This window comes from Apaloderma vittatum, unplaced genomic scaffold, assembly GCF_000703405.1.
Source record: "Apaloderma vittatum isolate BGI_N311 unplaced genomic scaffold, ASM70340v1 scaffold9874, whole genome shotgun sequence".
Classification (NCBI taxonomy): Eukaryota; Metazoa; Chordata; class Aves; order Trogoniformes; family Trogonidae; genus Apaloderma; species Apaloderma vittatum.
In genome coordinates, this window is record NW_009714326.1 from 70330 (window position 1) to 80017 (window position 9688).

Below are 9688 nucleotides of genomic sequence, written 5' to 3' on the forward strand. Positions count from 1 at the left end.
TTAAGTGATAGAGTCGCCTGAGAAAAACGTGTGCTTACCTTGTATTAGACATCAGAAAATCCTCACAGGACAGAGGCGTTTTATATCAGGAAAAAAGCTAAAATTCAAGTCCAACATCAATATGATATCACAGAACACATTCTACAGTCAAGGTCTTTTTCCCAGTGGCATCTCTAGTGTCTAAGAGACAGGCATTACAATGAACATCTCATGTGGTTAAGGTGTTCACTTTGCCAAGTGAAGGTTTTCAGACATCTAGGAAAAGGAAGCTCATTCTGACACCCTATACTTAAATAAAATCCTTAGTAATCAAAAGTGATCAAAGGATACAATTTTAACGTAACTCTGGCTCACGGCACTGCCTGCAGTTATTTAAAATCTTTTGGAAACTCATTTGCTCAAGCTGAAGGATGGGATGTATTTTGTTCCACTTGTGAAAACATGCCTAAACACAGCCAACTCACACGTCTTAGAAAATCACCATCAAGACAGATCTATTTGCTCGTGGAATCCTCTGAACTCCCTGACATAGGCACGAGGACTTCAGCTGTGATTGCTCCATCTCTGGCTATTACACTGGACACAGGAACTGGGAACGGGGAGACTGGAGGTGACAACGTCTAAAGGCGTTAGAGTTCTTGAATCTAGCAGCAACAGAAATTGGTGGGACGACCAAGGTCCGTTTCTGCTCAGACACTGGAAGTGAACTCAGAATTTCTCCAGCTCCACATTACTGCTACCAACTAGATGGATGCTTACTAGCAAAGGATATATCTCACCATCTCCTAGGCACACAGAGGCACTGTGAAGGTTAAAGGACTGGAAAAGCCTACGTAAAAGAGAACAAAACATACGTACAGTTAGTTTAGTGCCTCCCTCTTCACCATGATAATAAAGGAAGTGCCCCTTCTGCCTCAGGGCAGGGCATATAAATATACCCACTGCACACAAGAGCAGATACCAAACATATCTGTGAAAGGAAACCTAAAGTTATTTCTTCACAAAGAGGAGGTAAATGGTGAGTACACCTAGGCCCTATAACCTGTGGCCTTTGTCAGTTTGACAACTGTAACTCAAAGTCTTTCAATAACCTTCTTTCCAAAATTAAGAGTCAAATTTTGCCAAGTTTTATAACGGCTATATTTTAGGATGCTGACTATCAAAACCCAACTTCACACTGACATATTTCACTGAGACCCACATTTACAATCAAAACTACTAGAAATACTGAAAGAACAAGGTAAACACATTGAAAGCCCTTTAAAAAAAAATCCCTTCCTTTGCTCTACGTATACAAATATCATTAAATTTATCTTTACAGAAATAACTGAAAGGCTGTGAAAACATTACCCATTGCCTTACAGGTGTAAACCCCCCAAAACTATGTGAATTAAACAAGTTTCTCTTACTGATATCTGCTGAAAGACAGACATTCACTTTGGCAATCTTTAAAACTTAACTGTATGTAGAGAATTTTATCAGGAAAAGTTGTGGGGGTTTTGTCTTTTCTGGTTAATCAATCTTTTTTTGTGTTAGAATATTTCTATGAATATGAATATTCAAATAAACTTTGTATAGTTACTCAAAAAGGTTTTAATTGTTCCTCTTTTTAACCCTTAGTATTTTCTTTTTAACCTTCAGAGGAGATTATAATATCATAGAAAAATACTAAGTCATTTACTGCCATGTTACGTAAGTACTTTTTATGCTTTCTTAAAAAAAAAAAATCAAGGAGAAAAAAGTAAATGGCTTTATCAGTTACTTAGTACATCAAGTTCACCCTACTATGGTGGTCCATACAAAAGCAGACTGCCTGAGGAGTTAGAAAGTCGATTATATTAGTTCATCAACCCACAGTCTAACCAAGTAAAAGGAAGAAGCAGCTTCAAATGTAAATGTTAATACTAATTACATAAGCCAAAGTAAAAATCTCTCTTTGCTTTCGCCTTTTGGAATCTCACATAAGACTGCATAAGCTCTCAAAAAAAATGTAATTTTTCAGACCAATATGGGCATGAGTAGGGCTTTCAGACATGAAAATGTAGTTAATCAAAACTAGAAAACCAAATTATCCCTTAGACTTCTACAATATAAAGTCTTATTACAGAGATTAAAATTCCAAAAATCAGAAGTTAATACCAAGATAGTATTTTATTTAGGAAGAATATATGGACTTTTGCTAATCTTTGTGATAACTGTTTGAAAGCATATTAATTAAATATATATATATGCGCACACATAATCACATATATACAACATAAAGAGGCTGCCAATGCAAGCTAGTATACAGTGTATATGTAGAAAAGCCCATAGCTTGTGCCAGGTACTGTCTCTGCTCTGCCACCAAGACTCCCCAGCTCCCCTGCTCTGACTGACAGCAGAATATACTTCCCACAAACACCTCTGTACTACAGAGGGAGGCACCATAAATTAGTGTGGCTAAAAGCAACAGGAATGATAGATGAGAAAGTTCAGAGAGGCTCAAGCTGTCTACCATAATGACAGTTAAAATTCTGTAAATGCTTATGTCACATGGATGGTCATGCTTGGCCAGAACAAGTTAAAAAACAGGACGAGAGGGCCCAGTGCATCTTCTCAAGAAGCAAGCCAAACGTACAATTTGGCATTGCACTCGTAAATGTGAGATTCCATAAAGGAGAAGGCCATACAACAGTTGTTCTCATTAATATGTCCCAAGCTTTGTCTGCAGTGCTAGAACAACTACGTGCAGATTTCATTCTTCATTACTTCAGAATAGAAGCACGTGGCAGCAAAATACAACTACTAGAATAAAACAAAATGCTGTTTTTTCAGCAATTGTCTATGCAATTGCAATATTTTAAAGTGTGTATTAAATATAATTTAATATTTTAATATCTAATTCAAATTACCACAACTACAGGGTCTGTGGGCTGTTCCCTATAGACAGCATCCTCACGGTATAGCCTTTAAAATTTTGCATTACAAAACAGCTTCTGAGCTGATTTGGGTGTTAATATTTTGTGTTGTGCTCTCAGTATAGGCAAATAGATAAAATGGGAAGCAGATACATTTTAAGTAACGGTGCACTGAAGGAATTCCCAGATTTGCCACAGAAGGAGTAATAAAACTCAGGGTAGGTTTGCCCTTGAGTTCCATGCTATTGGTACCTAGGCCAGCCAGTTGGAAATAACTTCAGGAACATTACTGCCTGCAGCACTAATACACTTGCAGCTCAGCCAACGATACAGCCATCAATATCTTCTGATTACAGTTGTATTTCTGAAAGCGAAAAATTAATACATCCAACTGATCCATGACACATTACTCACATTCTTCTCGCTCTTGCAAAAATATCAGACTAGTTGAGAAACAACCAGAATTTTAATATATGTTAATTTGTGCAATGTATTTTGCATAAATTTACTTTTATTTTTGTATTATGCAGGCAGCTGGAATAAGTAAAAAAAGATCTGTAATCATACCAGAATTAAAAAAATAATTGAAAGCCAAAGCTGCATTCCATATTCATGATTTAAATATTAAAATAGTAAAATTATATACTTTGGCTTTTATGATCTCATAATAAAGTCATAAACATATTTTAAAATGTTTGCATTTTAACTTTGGAAATGAGCTTCATAACCGGACTGGAACACACCTTAAAATATAGTATTGTGGGGTTTTTTTACATGGCAATAGATAATCATATAGTTTTTATTTAGTTGGATAGAAGACTGGAAAAATCGCATTTAAATCTAAGAATATTCAAGTTATCTTATTTGGCTGAAAATATGGCTCAGTGGGCACTTTAAAAAAATAATAATAAAAAATTTAAACTATACATGATAGCCTATCAACATTAAAGCAAGTAGGTGCCACACATTTACAAAAGAATTGAAACTAAAAGCATGTAACAGACTAACAATAACAAGACGTATCAAATGGTAACAAATGGGATTCTGTCAAGCAGATCCCTGGAAAGGCAAAAGTCTGCTATCCTGAAATCTGGGTTTGTGATCTTGCTTAATTCCCTCCCTGCAACCTTGCAGGATCCTGAATCCACTGCACCTCAGTGGCAGCTGCAGCCAAGTCTGCTCCCAGCCTTAACAGCCCTGAGCAGTTGTTATTTGTAAATATGAGGTCCAGCAGGATGTCAGCTTGCTGGTTTCTTGACCACAACAGAATAAATCTACACATTCAAAGATTTTATATGCATTAAGAACAAACCTGGATACTCCTTCAGGTGCATTTCAACAGTGTTAAACAAAAAAACCTGAAGATTGCCATAATTTTTTTTTTTAATCTTCGTTTTAAAACACCTTCATATCTATATAGCAGGTGTAGAAAGTTCCTTATTACGTTTCCATTTAATCTTTAAAAAGATAATATACACATTGGAGTCACAGTTCCTCCCAGCCAGCTTGTTACATATGAAGATGATCTCTCTTAGGTTTCAGCTGAGTATTTTGGAAACAATCCTCAAAAGAAGCAAAGTCCCTTCTTCAGGAGAAATACTTCTATTGATGAACATGGTAAACATTTCACTAGTTTCTGATGCACAACTGAATATAAGCAACATAAACTGAAACTGCAAGAGACTACAGATATGTATATGGAGAAAAAAAAAAAAGTACTAACAAATAGAGAAGATGTCCCATTATTCCTTTGTGGTTTATACTAGTCTAGACAATTTGGACAAAACAGTTCAGCTCCTAAAGTGTAGGAGAGATTAATGCCAATAGTTTCTGCAACACTCTTGAGAAAGTCGTCTTTCTTGGAAACCTGCATAAAAGTACTGCACACAAAGAGCTTTCCAAGGAAATTTCTTTTAGAGATACTCGTATCTGTGTTAAGTTCATACAAGAGGACAGAAGAGGAGAAAGGGAAATTATTACACTCTGATGGGCTTTATTTTATCTACTTCTACAAATGTCAAAATAGAGATGCACAGCATGATCCTGAGGGCTTCTACAAGTGACCGAGTTTTGGAGTGGCTGATGGTCAGTCCTGTACCCATCTTGGCTTATGGTACCTCAAGGATCTCTAGTATCACAGCCTGATGTGAACCTGCTATAACCCTAGCATCCCAACAAGAAGGGGCTGCAAATTCTCAGATATGTTTGCCAGCAATTTCTTGACTGATTTTTCCTATTTAGTTTCATATTTAATTGGGAAGCCCTAAGCTATGTTAGTAAGTATATTTTTGCTAGAAATAAACAACTCTAGAACATGGATTCAGCAGTGACCCACTATCATCTATGCTATTGAAATAGCAGCAGGGTAACATCTTATGTTGACTGGAAGGAACTATAACATAAATATCTAGATTAACATAAAAGAATGAAAATTGAAAAGGAAAAAAAAAAGAGATGCAAGCTGAATGGAATTAAGAGAAAAATAAAGAGAGGGAGGAAACTTTCTATATATTAGTCAAACAATGTCTCTGAGTTAGTACAGGAAAGACAGGCCTTTAAGCCAGTCTTTAGGGAGGTCACTACGGGGTCATCAGTCACAGCAGATTGTTGCAGCCGCGTGGGAGTTTGATTGACAACTGAAGTCATCTCCCAAAAGGCTAGCCAGAAGTGCTTGCTTGGATTCCCTGTGTCAGCTGAGCTTTCTTTCTACAGCAATGTAAGAAGTAAAATAAAATTGAGAAAAATGTAAAAAATTATTGAATCAAGAGAAGATACTTTAAAATATAAACAAAGATTCTAATTAAGAAAAAGATTAAATGTCTAACAACAAAACGATTTTCAAAACTTAAGATATGCTGCCAATTTCTTCTTTGAAGTAAATACCTTGGGGCTTTTTTATTGGTTTCTGAAACAGCTGATCAAATGCACATGCTAAACATTTTCAAAGTAAGATAGGTAAAATCTGTTGGCACACTGTATGAACAATTGAGTCGGAGGAGTCCCACATCACTGAGCAATTCAAGAACAAAATAAGAGAGACAAATGTACTTTGTTTTTATTTCCATCAAAGCTATGACCTTTGGGGTGGTGGATGCAAAAGATAATGAAAAACTAGTTGTAGCTGACTCAAGGAAGCCAGAAGAAAAAGTAAAATATAACGTGTTAGAAAGAGTATGCTAACATTCACACAGGAATAATGGGTAGAGAAGAAAACTAGAAGTGACATGTGAAATGCCAGGATCTATCTTGAGAAAGAAACAGAAGCTAACAGTCTCCATAAATGCAATGCCTGATTCTCATGCCTTAAATTTATGTTGAAATTTATGTGAAGCTCTTATTTGTAATTAATTACTAATATGCTACTATCAATAAACTAGATTTGGACATGTTATAAAGCCAATAGATCAAACTAAAAGAACAAATCATGGTTGCGGCTATCATATTTCCCAGGAAACGTTACCAAAATCAGAAAAATCCCAGATTTCCTGATACTGAGTGTGTACTTAGTTCCAACTGCTTAGCAATTCTAGGTTTGAGCCCAGTGCAGTCATAAACAGAAGGAAGGGCAGCAGCACTCCTCGCTGCTACCACCAGGATAGAAGAGAAAGTGCCCAGAAGTTAAGCAGTAATCCAGGGGTGGCCACAATCAGTGTAATTTCATTGTCAAGCATTCTAATATGATCGATCTGAAATTATCATGAAATGGACTTTTTGGAAAGCTGGAGGGAGGTTTTTTCCCAAATTTGTTCCTGTAGGAACATACACCTTCCTAGGAGAGACATGGTCCTGTTTATCAGGAGATAACTCACAATTGCATAGACTGGGGCTGTGATCAGCTCACCCATAAATCCAAAGCACACAAGATGCTGTAACATACAATAGAAGTATGGGGCTTTTTTTAATTATTGAATATGCATGTAAAATAGTTAATCAATAGTTCAACTGTAAGCCAAATACAAATATTTTATAGGTTCAAGCATTATATAGTTACATATAATTAGATAATTATGTAGAAGCGTGTTTGTATACATACTAAAAAATATTTTAAAACCAGAACATAATCCTGATGAAAGACTGAATTGGATCAGTACACAGAAAATATAGCTCAGCCAGTAGTAACCTGCTAAAGGTGCAGAAAATGCTCAGTTTTGAGGGCATTAGGCTGATTAAATGTTGTATCTGATAGGGATGAAGAAGGCAGAAACCAAACTAAATGACAAGGTAGAAGAACATTTATCTCTAGGCAGTAAGGAGTTCCACAGATTCAAAATGAAAAATAACAGATACACAGGGAAAACACGAAATGCAATACACTGCGTACAGAGTACACTCAGAATAAACTCCATCAAATAACTATTTAATACACCAAAACCCAGTGCATTCTAAAGACCTGTCTTGTTCAACAGCCATATATTCATACTTGATTTATTTTGACCTCTGTTGAAAAACAAAATACCAGGGCTATTCTCAATTTGTCTTATGATCCATCATCAGGTCTAAGAGTTAACGGAAACTTAATTGTAAAATTACACTGACGTTGAAACAAATGTCAAAACATTCCTTGCTCACGTAAACGGACACCACTCTCTCAGCCTTCTTAGAGAAAAAACACCTTAATCTCACATGATGCCAACTCTCAGAGAAAAATACTATCTATTCAGATTTAAAATATTCCTAAAACAGTCATTTACAAAAATAAACAGCTGTCACCCATATTCTGTGCAGATCTTAGACTTCCTCACATGACAAGTCACACTCATGTATTCACCAGATTTTGGAAAATGAATCTCTCTCTCAGTCAGTATCTAGTAGCCTGATTTAGACAACTTGAAGGCTTTTTCACTTGTTTCTAACTCGATGTAACCTGTCTGCTCTCAGAGCAGTGGAGATCCCATGCAGATAGAATCAGTGCTGTCTTTTAGACTTTGGAGATTAATTTACTTCCAAACTTTTAAAAGGATCCATCTGTATTAACAGACAAATTCATATGTTGGCACATCAGGTAGTGCCCACAGAGTCGTCATGATAGCTGCAAAGCAAATTATGTCTGTGTACCTCTACAGAAAGATAAGAGAAATAGAAAAAAAAATTAGGACATAATTTGGAAACATAGCATGTTCTTTGAATCAGGTGACTTCTGTACTGGTTACAAAACAGAAAGTTGGAAAGAATGGATGAAGGGAAATCATTTGGAACCTCTACTCAAGGTTATGTTAGGCAATGAAGTTGGTAGGGGTTTGAATTCTCTGCCTGGAAACAGTTCTCCTTTGACAACCTAATAAGCTTAGGTCCCTGACTTTGGTTGTTCAAGTAGCACCGAAGGCAGATAACTGAAAGAAACTACATAAATGCTTGACTCACTGTTCAAAGCCTACAGGCTGCATGCACTTGACTTGATATTAACTTATCTTGAGCTAAGCAATGTTGGCAGCATTGCTCTATAGTTGCTTTAAAATAAATTGTTATAAAATGTAAATACAGTAAGTTTCAAATAAAAAAGTAATGCCATGTAGTTAAATCAATATGGAAGAATTCATGAATTTTCATGTTCTGGTGAATGATCGTCTATTTTGAAAAGATATTCACAAATTACTTCAGCTTTTTTCTTCGGTAGAACTGGTTGCACTACACATCCTCATAATATAGGATGTCCTTATTATCCAAAAAATGTATAACTATATATTGCCCAAGAAGATGACAGTTATCCATACAGTTCCTGTTTTTTAGCTGTTTTATTGGATGTGCAACCAGTCACAGACACAACTATGAAGGAGCAGGTGTTTTAAAGTTATTACACTACCAAAACCCATGAAATGCTGTATTTGAGACAGATTAGTTATCTAAAGAATGCCTTTTAAACTTCTTTTGTGAGACTAATACCAGGAGTTATATAAACAAATACGGAATTGTGACTTTTTATGTTTTTATGTAAGCACTATGACTCATTCTCTTGCCTATTGTTATTATTTCTCTTTTTCTCTTGATTTCTCAGTAAACTATTCAAAGCAGAGATCCAGAACCTGGAGCTCTGCTTTCTGCGAAACCTCAGAGAGCGGGTCTCATCAGAGACCGTTTTGTTGGATTTTAGGTTCAGTGCTGCAGCGGAGACTGAAGACTTTCATGCAATTATGTAACTGCATGGGCAGCATGTAATTTCAGGCTGTTATAATCCGGTTTACTGCTTGTCATTTTCTAATACCCTGTTTTTTCTCTAGCTTATGGTATCAAGGATGTTACAGGGGTTTTTGCCTTCTACATCGCAGTAGAACAGAAAGCAGGCTTCATAACAAAACTGCCAGGTTCATCTGCAGAACAAAATATATCTTTCTCTTCATATAATCTTTTCCATTACTACTGCCTCAATAGACAACGCATTACACTCTCCCCTTACACAGAGAAAGTGGGTTTTACTAACAGCTTATATGAAACTTGGAGGCTAAAACTGAACAAGAGCATTTGAGTATAAACCAAATTTAAGATTGAAGGAGCGCTGTTCCAATAAAATGAGCTAATCAACTGCATTCAGTTTGGTTTAGCAGACTTGCACATTTAACCATGTGATGGCAGACAGCCAGAAGTTTGAAATAGCAATGGACTTAATTGTGTGTAGGGACATAAAGAAACAGGCCTCTGCATTACTGATTTAAGATATTAATTAGTTTCAGAGCTTTAAAAAATACAAGTTTTTAAAGAGGATGTCAGATACCAAAATGCAAGGTCTTCACCTGGGTCGGGCCAATCCTAGGCACAAATACAAAACGGGCACTGAGTGGGTTGAGAGTAGCCCTGAA